Raw genomic sequence first — 15,736 nt, 5'->3', positions numbered from 1 at the left:
AGCAAGGAGCACAGCTCTGTTTTCAAGGCCAAGGTCAAAAATAATTGTCCTTGAATTCCATTTTGAGGGCCTACTTCTTGGGCTTCCTTTTGGTACCATGTATTGTATCATTCAGAGTCCAGATGGGAAAACAGAAACCATATTAAGTATCTCCAAAGAGGTACTATAAAGGGAGTTAAATATAGGGAGTTGGTTAACAGGCATTGCAGCAATTAAAAAATAAAACAGCAAAAAGGAAAAGAAACACAGAGGTAAGAACTGCAGGAGCTACTACTACTTGTGGAGTGGGAGGGTCAAAGAGAAAAGATTGACATGAGCAGAACCTGAAAACTCAGAGAAGAGGCCCAACACAGTTAAGACTTGCATCTCTTAGAAGGGGATGCTACTTGGCTGCTATTACAACTTCAGGAGCTTGGAGGAGACAAGTTGTGAAGCTGGAGTTCAGCCTCTGAGGACGAGCGCTGCCTGGATGGATTCTACTGGTAACATTGAGAGGGTGCAATGAAGCTGGTTCTCAAAGAGCTGAAAGAAACTGGATACTGGCACCAGTTGCTGAGGTAAGGAGACTTTTTTTTTTTTGAGGAAGATTAGCCCTGAGCTAACATGTGAGGCCAATTCTCCTCTTTTTGCTGAGGAAGAGTAGTCTGAGCTAACATCAGTGCCCATCTTCCTCTAATTTATATGTGGGATGCCTACCACAGCATGGCTTGACAAGCGATGTGTAGGTCTGCACCCAGGATCTGAACCATCAAACTTCAGGCTGGCAAAGTGGAACATGCAAACTTAACCACTATGTCCCCGGGCTGGACCATGTGAGGAGATATTTTTGAGAGACTGCCACCAGTAATAGCAAGCATATAGGAAGTAGTAAATCCTTTTTCATTTCTCTCTCTTTATCAACTCCTTTGAGTGCCTCATTTATCAGAATTTAACAGAAACCCAGTTGACAAATAAGTATAGTTTGCAGAATCCTCACTCCAGTATCATAGAGAAGAGCAGAGAAGTGTTGATTCGGGGCTCAGAGACAATATCTAAATAACAGAACACCCACTCTGAGTATATTTATAGAAATTTGCTCCAATAAGTATTTCCTTACTTTCGGAATGGTGTTGATTTCCCAGGTCAATTAACCTCACTGGAACTTTATTTTTTTGAAAATTTTTTCTTTGTAAACATTTATTCTGAGTTATATTTCATAGCCTTTTTACATAAGTCACCCACAGGCTATTTTTTTTTGAAGGAAGAGATTTTATACCCAGATTAAATGTGTGTTTGTACTTTTTAAATAGAGTATCAGCATTTTGCTGTTGATAAACACTTTAAAATTTTGCTTGGTGAACACAGTGAATGATCAAGTTGCCTTCCTTGGCTTCACACCATCCATCCATAACTCTACAGACTTTTTATGGATAGCTCTGACTTGGAAATTCTCTCTGTGTTGCTTTGTGCTCTTCTCCTTGCTTCAACTGAAATGTCTGTTTAGTCTTGTGGAGACCTACTGATATGACTTTCTCTAGCTCTCCATTATCACGTCTATGACCAGGTCCTTTGAGCAGGAGCCAGGAACTTATATACATAATCACAGTCTTGAGTGTCACTAACCCCTATAGGATTTGTTCATGTCTTGCTGCTCTGAGAAATGTCAAAGATCATGAAGGCAGAGCTGCAGGAGTACAACCTTCCTTTCTTCATGGAGGATCCAGGTGATCATACCACTCAAAATCATCTTTAATTTCATTTCCCAGTACTTGGTGTTTAGAAGAAATGTGTTTCCGAAATCTCTAGGCCCCACATTATCTTTTATCTCTTCTTGTGAATTTACTAATTCTATCCTAATCTTATTGTTGTCTTATAATATCTTGCCATACACAATCAATTTGCAATTAACACATGCTATTAAGTTCATTTAATCATCATAATCATCAGCCCAGAGCTACAAGTTCACTAGCTATATAGTCTCTTTCAAGTTATCAAGTCTTCAATTTTATCAAACGTTTTTCTACTGCGTAACATAAATCTATATCTCACTGCTCTCTGGAAATAGTTTTCTTACTACCTTCTACTTGATAACTAAGCCAGTGTCACATATTTTAGTTTTTTTGTTACAGCTGTATCTTACTTTTACCAGAAATGTTTTTGTTTGTCTGATTAGGCTAGTCTTTTTGATGGAAATTAATAAATCCCCAAATTTCAATAACAGCACATTTAAGTTTGTTTCTTGATCTCACAAAGTCTGTTCTGGGTCCAGTAGCTATTTTCCAAGTAGTGACTTGATTCAGATAACATTTGCCTGGCACACACTATTCAGAACATATAGTTTCTAGTTCAGGGGTACATGGAGATGGATGTTCACACACTGGCTCTTAAATGCTTCACCATGGACATGCCACCCATCACTTCTACTCATCATCTATTCTCCCTAATTAGTCATACACCCTGGCTGAACTGAAAGGGTGTTGGGAAATGTAGGGGAGCGCGTGTACATATGAGAGGAGCACATGGATATATGGGGAGCAGTAAATGCAGAAGCTCAAATGAACATTGATATTCATGATCAATTTTAAATGGAACTTAGATAACTCAGGATAGGTAAGTTCCTAATTTGATAGAAATTTAGGTTGTTTCCAAACTTCTGGTATTGAAAAATGCTCCTGGGAACATTCTTGCTTAAAATTCTTTGTACTCTTATTGATATATCTCCTAAAGATAGATTCTTAGTAGTGGAATTTCCAGGATGTAAAGCACTTTATTTTCCTACTGACACTATGTGGGATAGATAGTTCTTTGTGCCATCTATAATGCTGGGTATTTTCAGTCTTTTCGTATTTGTTAAGCTGGAAGATAAGAAACAATATCTTATTATTTTTTATTTACATTTATTTAATTAAAATGAGTTTAAACACATTTAATTGTGTTGACCTACCTCTTAGATTTCTTTATTTTAACATTTCTGTTCATATCCTTTGCCCCAATTTTTGTTTTTAAATGGGGATCTTTATTGGATTTTGCAGTTGGCTCGTTCAATGACCCCCTGATGCCATAGTGAAACAATCCTGCCTAGCAGCCATAACCTTTTGTTATTTACTGTCTTCTTTTTATGGGCAGTTGGCGGCACCGGTTCTGCAACTGACCATCATTTGGATTCTGTCTTAGCTTCACTCTGCCTACCTTTCCCAGATGGGTGAGAAAAAATTAACTCTCTCTCAGAATGGCCATGGTCTTAAGGACTGATACAGTTGCACTGGATTATGGAATAAAATAACCCCATGCTCTGTCAGGTATATAGGAATGGCACGTGGGTTTTTTTTGGTTTATTTCTTTGTCTTTTTTTTTTCAGTCAAATTTCAGATGTTTTTAGGATATACCACCTGTCTCTGATCCTAGAACAAAACTAGATTATTTTAATTATTGATCTGTATCTTTTCATGACAATATTCACTAATATTGAAGGGTCCTTGGAACTCTAAAAACGTATGTAACACAAATGGGGGCCTATTCTATTTTTAAGATTATTCAATAAAGTAGTATCCATATTTAGCCTTTACTTATTAAACAATAAAAAAAGTACATCTTTGATACAAGACTATTTTCTTTATAAAAAAAGTGCATGTCCTGCTGTAGACAGTTTTCGTATTTTCAAAATTCAACTTTAAGCTCATCAGATCAATTTACTAAAAGCACCTGGAAGGTACGCCACATTGTAATGTGAAAGAGGTATTGAAGAGATGACTTGTAATTTAGCAAGTCTATTGTATCAGAGTTTTGATGGGAATAACTCTTGGCCAATTTCATTCAAAACTATGAGACTTCTTGCTCACTGATGAAATAGATATGACAGAATAATGGCTGATGTTAGATGCCAATCACACACACAGATATCTCCAGCCATCATTCTGTTTTCAAAAGAACATGCTGTGTCTTACTAACTCAAATGATGGCTTTCTCTGTGCATTCCAGTTCACTTTAATATGTGTATCATGCTGAAGAGAAAATTTTTTCTCTTTAAGATTTTATTGTGATCTCACATGCATTTACTTCCATTATTTAAAAACAATGTGGACTAAATTTCTTTGACGAAGCCAAAAAAGAAATGTTATAGAGTTCAATGTAGCTTATCCATATGTATTATAATCTGATTGGTATAAAAGCCTATCTAATTCTAATATAAACCCCCTGAGATATTGCATTTTAACAATTCAAGTGAGTAGACACAGATTTTCTGTGCCTCATTTAGGTACCTCAGTTTCAAATTTTAGCAAGTAGATAGTGTCATCCATCTATTTTTGCTCCACACTTATAAAAAATGCCAACAATACTTTTATGTAATGTTTTTCTTACAGAATAGATTTACCTCCCTTATGTGTTATACTTATTTTTGCCAGACCTAATTTTGATGGATTCCTTTCTACGTTTGAACACATGTGGTGCTATTTTTTCACGTATTTTTGACCAAGTATAACAGACAACCAAATTGGACAACTTTATATTTAGGGAAAATGACATTTTCATATTGTACACTGTAAAATACATGTTGGTGGCCTTGGGAACTTTGAATAAGTCAGCCTGAGAAAAATCACATGATTTCTTCAGTCTAGAGGAGGAGGTAGAATTTATGTGTGTGTGTGTGTGTGTGTGTGTGTGTGGCCAGATGATCTTTACAGTACTTTCAAGTACTAAAACTGCATAAATCCATTATACTATAGTTTTCAAATACTCAAGTCTTCCTGGTGTTGGGCCAAGTCATCTTCCTGTGGGGCCTACATATACTAGTGATCAGTCACAGAAACTCTCCTTTTAGACATTGTGAGCTTTCTTAGAAACGGAAACCGGAGCAGCTCATTTAGGTTTCCTTTGCACTTCATCCTCTTCTTAGGTGTCATCTTCTCAGCAAGAGTGTATAGGGTGGAGACTTGATCATGGGTTATATTAAGATGAGTCAAAGAGACGTATTTGCTTAAGTTCAGATTCTTAGGCACAAGGTATTTGGATGATTTGCAGTTTGGCAAATAGTATTATGAATAAAGGACAAGAATAGGGGTTCTGGAGAGATGGTGACCTATCTGCATACCCCTGTCTCCCTCCAATGTGAATTACAATCCATCCACCCATACAGTTACCAGGGCTAGCAGGCAAGTGAAGTCTGACAGGTATATGACGGCGATGGCCTTTCTGGTTTTCAGAAGGAGGTGGGACCTGAGGGCTCAGGACTCAGTTCTCCTTTGGGGCTGACTAAACTCTGAGAATGACAGTAGAGAGCTCAGAGGCAAGAGTCAGGACTCTGTGGCTGGAAAAAATTGGCTTGTGTAGATTCACTGACCCCTGAGTGGAAGGGTAGCACTACCTAGCATGAGTGGCCATGGGAAGAAGACCTGCTAGTCTCCTTGGACTTTAAGAATTTGCAGAGAGAAACTGATGGCTTTAACCCATCCCTAACCTCAAGCACACAGACCACAGATTCGTAGCTAAACAGAGAGTAGAAAAGAGGTTTCTTCCTCTTTCTGGTATGAGAGAATGACAGTTTGCAGCTGTCAGATTGCCAGTTTTCAGAGGCAGAGACTGGGAGGTCAAAGAAGGAAGGAAAGCATATAATGAAGTTTTGTTATTTTTATCTTCTTAGCGTGGAGATAAGAAGAATACTGATTATACCCAATGCCTACAATGTAAAGCATTGCAGCATCTTGACCTCAGGTGACTAGAACCATGTGTATCCAAAGGAAAAGTGAGCACACAGAAAACTTGACTCCTGTTGAAATAGGAATAATGAAGGAGACAACAGGAATATTAACACAAAATAATTAGACACATAAAGACATAAGATAAAAGTAGAAGACTATCTTAGATTCTGAAATATTTATGGATGGAAGGATATTATTCTAGGATTTGTTATCAAATAATTCAGTTGGGTTAGGAGGTAGTGGGTGGGGGTTTAGATGAAACAAAATCTCCATGTGCTGGGAGTTGCTAAAGCTAAGTGCTGGGTACATGGAGGGCAGAGAATTGTGTGTGTGTTATTATACAATTCTTTCAAATTATGTATAAATTTTCATAATAATACATTTAAAAATTACCATGAAGGATACAGTATATTATACAGTATATTGAGAACCATTTAGTGGCCTGGAAGTTCAAATAGAAGAAATAGCTAAAATTTCAGAATGAAAAGACAAAGATGTTGAAATCACAAAGGAAAAGATTAAAGACTTGGGAAAATGCTGGATAATGAAATTTAGAAGGAGAATAATGACTACATGAAGGAATATAATAAAGAAATTACAAAAGAAATTTTCCCTAGTTTGAAGAATGAGTTTAATTTGTTAGTTGAAAGGGCTTAGTAGGTTACAAGCAGGATTGATATAAAAAAGACATTTAGGCATATCCTGGTGAAGTTTCTGACTTAAAAAATAAAGAGAAAATTCTTACACGTCTCAAACAATAAAAACTTCACAAACAAAGAAAAAAAAATCAAACTTTCTTTGGACTTATCTCTAATATTGGATGCTAAAAGCCCAGTGTAATAACTTCTGCTGACTAGTGAAAGAAAAAGACAGCAACTCAAGAATCTTACATGGATGGGAGGTAATTCACCTGTCAGGGTAAAGAAAGGCAAGGACTTTGATAAGCAAGAACTCACAGAATATAACCCACATGGCCCATCTGAAGAAAATCCTTGAGCAAGAATTCCAACCAAATGAATGAATCACAACAGAGGCCTTAGAAGAATGGAAGACAAAGAGAGGAAGAAACATTGATGAGGCTAGACGAGGATCCTGAAGGTAGAGGAGGCGTGGTGCAAAGCAAACCTAGCAAGAGTCTGCAATGGAAAGTGCCGAACTATCTCAGTGAATCCAAGGATCTGGGATGAGGCAACAGGAAAAAGAAGAAAGAACCTGCACAAGTCTTCTGACATTCGATGGGGTGAGAGTGGGGAAGTACTGATACCCCAAGTCTCATCTTATTGGGTGGGAAAAGCAAATCAGAAATAGAGCCCTGAGTGGGGAAAGAGAGTTGACATCTTATTTTTGTATAGGAGTAGAGAAATACGTGGTCCTTACCAAGTCCTCAGAATCAGAAGGTGGAAAATATATATTTATGGAAAAATATAAATCTCCAGAGTAACAAAAGAAAAGGGGGGTTGTGTAATAACTACATAAAACTAGGCAAAAAATTTTTAAAAAAGGCAAAGGAAAAAAACCCAACAAAGTAAGTGAATAGTAAACATAAAGTAAGATCAAGAAATAAAATTAAATCTATTGTTATACCAAATATGAATAATCTAAATTTCTCTATTGAAACCTGTAGACTGTGAGAATAGTTAGAATATGTTCATTAAAAATGAACATACTTAAAACAAAATAATAAGCAAAGTATGGAAATAAAAGGATAGGCAAGCAGATAGCAGAAAAATGCAAAAATAATTTAGAAAGGAAACAAGTGACAACATTAGTTACGTACACTTCATTTTTAAGGACAAAAGCACTGAACAACTGAACAATATAAAAGAAACATTATGTAATGATAAAAGAAAATTTATAGATGATGCTATTCTCACACATTTGTGTGCTTCAGAAAATAGAACAGCTTAATTTATACAGTAAAAATGATTTGCAATTGCAATGAAAACTTAATAGTGTTGCTAATGTAGTAAGAGATACTGAAAAAAACTTTTAAAGAATTTTTAAGATCTAGATAAAAAAATAAGAAAGAGTATGACTAAATAATTAGCAATAAACAAATGTGATTATATAGAGATATATAGATTATGTGTGTGTATATATATATATATACATGCATACATATACATATACACACACATTTGTGTATATATATGGAGAGAAAGAGAGGTGAGAAATCTGCAACCTAAAGATTATAAACCTTTTTCATATGTACATGGACATTTTACGAAGAATCGATATCGTGTTCTTGGTTACAAAGTAAACCATAACAAAGTTTTTAAAGTAGAGATCTTACAGGTGCCATTTTGGTAATTTAATAAGCATAAATAAATTTAAATGATGATAAAACATTTTATTACCTAAGTATTAAGAATAGTCCCATATAAATCTTGGGTCAAAGAGGGAACAAAAATTAAATTTGAGGCCAAATAAAATCCAATTGGGGAAAAAAAAAAAACATTTTCCATGCTCAAACTTTTGAAGATAGACACAATTTAGTCACTCTCTAATCAGATGGAATGTATAGTTATAAATTCATTTATTTGTTGGCCCAACAAATATTCATTGCACATCTCCTGTAGGTCAGGTGCCTTTCTCAGTATTATGGACACAGCAGTGAATAAGATGTCTGTCCTGTGCTTTCATTTTAGTGAGGAGGAAAGATGATAAAAATAAACAAAAATTATAAAGTTAATAAAATAAAAATGGGACAAAAGAAGGGTATAGAGTAGAAAAGAGATCCATTTTAGTTTAGGTATTATTAAAGCAGAAAAAAAATCACAGGACTCTGGGGCTGGCCCCATTGCCAAGTGGTTAAGTTCGTACGCTCCACTTCAGTGGCCCAGGGTTTCGCTGGTTCAGATCTTGGGCATGGACATGGCACCGCTCATCGAGCCATGCTGAGGCGGCGTCCCACATGCCACAACTGGAGGGACTCACAACTAAAAATATACAATTATGTACCAGGGGGCTTTGGGGAGAAAAAGGAAAAATAAAATCTTAAAAAAAAAAATCATAGGACTCATTTTGGGAAATTAACAAAGAAACGAATAAGCCCAAAACAAGTAGGGAAAGAAATAAAGCTGGAATTAATTTAAAGTATAAACATGCAAATAGAAAAGTATAATATCAGAATGGAAAAGGGTATTAAAGGACACATAACAGTTTTTAACTTTGGGGCAGGATAGGCATGCCGTGGTGGTGGGGTATGCAGATATATGTGTAGTGTTAAACATGTTTCCAGTAGAGAGTATATGAGTGTGTGTGAGTGGATATGTGTGTGTGTGTGCACACATTCAAGAAAGGACAAGGATTCCTACCAGAGATTGGTTTTATGTTCATTAATTAGCCCAAGGTATGAGACTCATTTCTTTTCGAGAAGAAAATGATGTCTTAGGTTATGATGACGATGATGCTAGCAAGCACAGTAACAGAGCAACAATATCAATGAAGAGTTGACTCTAGGCATCCAGTGTTCGTAGTTAATTACATTCACTATCTTTTATCATTAATGTCATATGGGTCCCATTTTACGAATGAGCAAACAGAAGCCCAGAGAGTTGACATTCTAAGCCTCAGTTTTATCTGTGATCTAGTGTATCACAGGCCCTCCAGGACCAGTTCAACTGACCCAGCTCTTATCAACGGAGTGATAAGATTTTCTTTCAGAAAATCTGCAAAGTCATATAGCCAGGGCACGTACAAAAGAAGAAATCAGGAGCTGAAATGACCTCAGGACTAAAGATCCTCCTCCCATGGAACCCCAGCCCTGGGACACTACTGGAACTTGAAATTTGGACTCTTATCAGAAGCAAAGTGTCCCTCACAGGAAGATCTGATATTAAAATTCCTTCCCCGTATCATCATAAATCTTTAGAACCCTGTAATAAATGTTTAAAATATTACCATAAATACTTGAAGCCCATCAATCAAAACCTGTCCCATCAGCATTTCCACATGCCAGCCTATTGTCCCTAACCTCTTAAATTTCACCCCAAAGCCTGAATCAGGGAGAAACATCTGAGGGCACACGCCCCATCTCCCTGCAGATTGATCTTGCAGAATAAAAGCTGATTTCTCCCCCAAAGCTTGATGCTATAATTAATTGGATCGTTTATGCACGTCGGGCAGAGAACCCCAATTTTGTGTGGTATACTAGCATTAAGAATAAGCTTACTATTGCCGTGGGGTGTTTGGAGAATATACTTATTTAGGCTGTGTTAAAATTAACTTCCAAATGTCATGGTGTAACACAGCTGAAGTCTCCTTCCCGTGCATTCTACAGGAGCACCATGAGTTGGTGGGGTGCTCTGCATGATTCAGTTACCTAGCAATCTAGACTACAGGAGGCTCCAGCATCTTGACTGGAGCAGAAGTGAGCAAGGAGTTTCTACTCACAAATTCTCCAGCCCATTGACCACAAATGATCATCTAGCCCTGCTTACATACAAGGGGCCTGGAAAATAGGGGTTTTTGTGTGTGTCTAGGAAGAGAAGGAGAATCATCTATTCATGAGCACTAATAATGTATGTCACAACATCTAACCAGGGGTTGTTTGTAAAGCACTTTGCACAGTGGCTATCACATGGGAAATTATTCAGCAAAAGTATACTATCATAATCATAAATACTACCTACTTGGAATCAGAATCATTTAATGTCATTGAACCAAAAGACATATATTTGAATATGTGATAATCGTAAATATTATCAGAAATTAGGAAAGTGGGTCCACGGGATTGTATACATATTTTAAAAAATGGAGATTATGAAGGAGAAGGCAATGCAATATTTTTGGCTTATTGATAATAATAGATAGCATGAATTTCTCAAAAGTTTGTGCATTTTGCATAGATGTATGTAGGATAAGCTAATTTCCGGTAGAACAGAAAGAATCGCAGATATGTAACCACGGGACCAGGAGCAGAGTTCGCCACCCCAAAATATGCCTCTTTGGCATAAGAACTATTTTAAGCTGAGAAACAGCAGACACAGGGAAAGCTCTGAAAACCTAGTGGAAGTTACCTATTTGTAAGGGAAATTTACATTTATAAGAAAATCTCCATTGTAAGGTTGCCTTCCTCTCTGTGCCAGGAAGGAGAGGTTGACTAAATCTCTAGAAACTCTTAAAAATAGAGAAGGCATTGACTTAAAATCTACATAACAACTTTACCCTGGCTCACTGTGCTGACCTCATCTTAACACGAGAGTGTTAAAGCTATTTTTTTCAGGGCAGCAAGACAGCCAGGAGCATGTGCAGACGAGAAAAATTTATATGTCGATCGAAACTCATCCTGCCAGTGCTTCCATATCCCAGCCTGACCTCCCTGATCCCTTAAACCTTATCCCATACCCTGAACTGGGGAGATGGAGTTGAGAGCCTTTCCTTCTGTCTGCTTACCAATCGATTGCATAATAAACTGCTTCTTTTCTCAAAGACTGCTGTACCACGGTATTGGCTTCTGTGCACATCCGGTGGAGAGTCCTTGCTCTGTAACAGATATGTTTCTCTGTGCTCACTTCTCAACAGCTCAGAATAGCAGGACAAAAAAAAACATGAAGAGAAATCTCAAGGGAAGAAATAGAGCCAAAAAGTTTTAGATAGTAAAATAGATATTTACAGCTACAGAAGTAATTAATGAAAAGCGTATACTGCAGAAACAAAAGTGGAAAAATTGAAAGAAAAAACAAAACTACTCATAAAAATCTTTCTACAGAGATGGGGCAAAGTGATTAGAGATGTAAGAGAAAGTAAGTACAAATAAAAGCGTCAGACTCACCTCTGAGTTGGTATGATCAAAACAGGATGACGTGAAACTTGAAAGAAAAACAGCTAGGTTAGGACGGCAGTGAAAAAGAAATCTTGGAAAATTTAGTTTTGTTTTGTGTTACCTCTTGCAAACACAAAAAAAAGAATATATATATTTTTCTTTTTACAAGACAGAGGCAGGAATTTAATGAGATAGCTGACTGTCAATCAAAGGATGAAGATATTACAATTTAACAAAAGATATTGTGGCTCAGAGATTGATCCATGGGATAAAGATGTGGAGAGAGTTCGCAGGCGGCCTGTGGGCCTCTGGCCTCACTGCGGAGCTCTACTCAATTCAGAACGGACCTTTGACTGCCTTCTTCAACAGAAAGAAAGGTGAAATGTCCAGCTCCATAAAGCAAGGCCTGGTAAACAAGGCATGCTGGTGATATTTAATAATAGTGATAGGAAATATTAGAAACTGAAGTCACTGGCATTTGCAAGCAGAGAAGCAGAGATTAAAGATTCTTCCAGAACTTCTCTTACTAAGATTGGGGGAAAGAGAGGAGGGACTGACACACGAGATGGAGTTCTTTGTTGAATTTAGGAGGAATCAAAATTCATGCTGAAGGAGAAAATTAAGCAAGATGTTTACTACACTGTCTCAAGAAGAGTAAATCCTGAGAAGAGGAAAAAAGCAACAGCTACGGGCATTTTTTTCTGACAGAGCCCTTGAGCATTATTAGGGGGGTAAGTAATTACCAACTTTTCCACAACTAATTAGTGAAATTTGAGTCCAGAGCCTTTGCTCACAATTGTATTCTCTGTCTCTCTCTCTTTCACACACACACACACACACACAAACACACTTTCTGCTGCACATCTCTTAGTCTCTTTAAAGATAAATTAGAGCTGATTTAAAAAAAAATCAAAACTGTTGCAATATCCGATCAAATAAGCAATTTCACTAAAGAGGGAGATTAGAATCACTTTACGCCTGTGTAGTGCTTTAATATCTTTTCAGATTTCTCCCATGTCCATCATTCATTTGATCCTCACAAGTTATTATTAAATTTATTTACATATAATACATATTAATGATTCTCCAACAAAGATCAACACAAATCCTTCAAACATTGCACAATAGTTTCTAATTAACTCAACACATACCTGTTTTTACTGTTTTGCCATAATCTATTTCATCCTTCTTTATTATATAATGTGTTTTACCTTTTTGGACTGTTTGTAGACTTATTGCAAAATCATAATGTTTATATATTTTTACTACTGAAAAAGATATCTTGAAAGTATTAGTTCTTGATTCCCCACCCTTTCCTTTTCATAAAATCAAGAAAATTTTTCCATAACTGTAGTTTACACATTTTCTCCATGATCTTAGATAGTTGGCTTTAAAAGCCTTTTGAAGTCGTATAGTCACACACTAAATGTCATGGTGTCATCTCCTCTCTATGTCCTACAATTAGGCTGAGTGTCCTCTCAACCCAAAACTTCTGTTACCCTTAATTGAAACTTCTCTATTTTTAATTAACTCTTCAGAAATTTTAAACACTCAATAAATCAGAAAGCTATCTTACCCATCCTTGCGCAGATCGCTTTTGCTATACTTCCGTGAGATCTTTTTCTTTCTTTTCTTTTCTTTTTCAAAGAATAAAACGCTGTAAGGGCCAGGCCCTGGACTGAGTGGTCAAGTTCGCTTGCTCTTCTTCAACAGCCCAGGATTTGCTGGTTTGGATCATAGGAGTGGACCTACACACTGCTCATCAGGCATGCTGCGGCAGCATCCCACAGAGAAGAACTAGAATGACTTACAGCTGGGATATATAACTATGTACTGGGGCTTTGGGAAGAAAAAAAAAACAGGAAGATTGGCAACAGATGTTAGCTCAGGGCCAATCTTCCTCACCAAAAAGCTTAATTAAAAAAAAAAAAGAGTAAAACACTGTAGATGCAGTTGAAGAAACTCCATTCCTTTTTCATGTCCCTTGTCTTCCTCCCCAGCAGTAACTGCTATTCTGGATTTGAGGTGTGCCCTTCCCATTCATAATTTTAAACATTTACCACATATATGTATATTCATAAATAATATAAGTATCATCTTATTTTTGTAAAACTGATATTAATGATAACATAACTTGTTCAATAATTTTCTTTCACTCTGCATTAAGTTTTCAAGTTTTATTAGGTTGATACATAGCGATCTAGTTCACTCATTTTAACATCTGAATTTTATTTGTTCTATAACCCAGTCCAATAAATTTCTGGACCTATTTTCCACTGGAATTGCTGTTTTCATCATCATCATCATTGATGATGAATACTCTTATTTCAAAATTCAGTGGACACTTTCTACTGTAGTCCTCAGTTTCTCAGCAGAACTGAATCCAGTTGCCCATCTCTCCTCCTGCGTGACTCGTGCTTTTCTTTTGGACTATGTGGGGCAGTACTCTCCTGGTTTCACCGTACCTCTTTGAACTGCTTTCAGTTTCCTGTGCTGCCTGTTCGCATCCAGATTCTAAATATTGAAGTCCTCAGGGCTTTGTCTCAGGTTTTTTTTCTAATTTCGTTCTCCCTGCAGTCTCTCCATGAATGGTTCATCTATCTCCATGGCTTTAAAACTATCTCTGTGCTGATGACTCCCAAATCTATATGCCTTCAGTACTGGCTATTTTCCAGGATCTTATGTATTTAACGTCTTTTTTGCTTTCTCCAATAGGATATCTCTAAATCCCCTTGATATTTGTCTCTTTCCTGCACAAACTTCTCCTCCCTCACCCTGCCTTCTAATCTACAGATATATTTGAGTTGGAAATATTTATGATACATTGCAAATCTTCCCATTTGTTTTGGTCTCTGTCACCACCATCCTAGTCTAGGCTGACCTGAATTTTTGGAATACTCTCTTATCTGAGCTCCTTGTGTCTGTCTTCTCTTGCCTCTCTGGTCCATCCCCCACATACAAGACAAAATGGCCTTTTAAAAATGCAGATTTGATTATGCTACTTCTCTACCGAAATCCTTTCATAAGCTTTTCGATATTCTTAGAATAACATTTAATATCCTTATTATGTCCTACATGGTCCTGCAAGATCTGGGTCCCCCTTCCCTCCCTAACTCTCTCTTTCTCATCTCTACCTTAGTTGTGATGTGAGATAAAGGACTTCTGAAGTTATTCTACCAGCTCAGCAGAAAACACATCAAAATATAAAGCTTCTTCTCAGAAAAAAAGACTTTTGATTTGTAGCATAGTGAGAACTAAATAAATTACAAAATGCAGAAGTTTAAAAAATATGATTTTAATGAAGTGGGCGTATATTTAGGAGTGGAATGGCTGAATCACATGTTAGATAGACATTTAATTTTTCAACACGGTTTCAAACTGTTTTCCAAAGTGGTGTGATCATTTTGCATCACCACCAGCAGTATATAAGGATTCTAGTCCTTCCACACTCTTGCCAACACTTGGTATGGCTGGGCTTTTTTAATTTTAGCCATTCAAATAGGTGTGTAGAAACATCTCCCTATTTCCCTAATGACTAATGATGCTGGGTAATTCCATTCATGTTCTTATTTGCCATCCATATATCTTTTTTAGTGAAGTTCTGTTTAAACTTTTTGCTTGTTTTTCATTGATTTTTTTGTTTGTTTTCATATTACTGAATTCTCAGAGTTCCTCATATATTCTAAATACAAATCATCTCTCAAATACGTGACTTTCAAAGTCTATGGTATATGAAGTCATATATCCATACAAAAAATTATACATGGAAATTCATAACAGCTTTATTTGTTGTAATCTCAAACTGGAAACAACCCAAATTTCCATCAGTAGGTGAAAGAATAAACAAACTAGTTTATCCATATAGTAGAGTACTATTCACCAATAAAAAAGAATTGACACATATGGCAGCATGAATGAGTCTCAAAATAATTATGCTGAGTGAAAGAAGTGACACAAAAAATATATATACTGTATGATTCTGCTTATGTCAAATTGTAGAAAATGTAGTCTAATCTATAGTGAAAGAAAGCAGATTATTTGTTGCCTGGGGACAGGGGTAGGGCTAGGGCTGGGTGAGATGAATTAGAAAGGGACATGAGGAATCTTTTGGGGGTGATTGATGTATGCATATCTTGATTGTGGTGATATATACATATATTAAAACTTAGAAAATGATATGTTTTAAATATTTGCAATTTATTTTTTGTCAATTACACTTCAATGAAGCTACATAAAAATATACTAGACCAATTTGTTTTTTGGTGAGGAAAATTTGCTCTGAGCTAACATCTGT

This window comes from Equus asinus, chromosome 1 (genome assembly GCF_041296235.1).
Source record: "Equus asinus isolate D_3611 breed Donkey chromosome 1, EquAss-T2T_v2, whole genome shotgun sequence".
In the NCBI taxonomy this organism is placed as follows: Eukaryota; Metazoa; Chordata; class Mammalia; order Perissodactyla; family Equidae; genus Equus; species Equus asinus.
The sequence above is the reverse complement of the archived record's forward strand: the minus strand, read 5'-3'. Positions refer to the sequence as shown.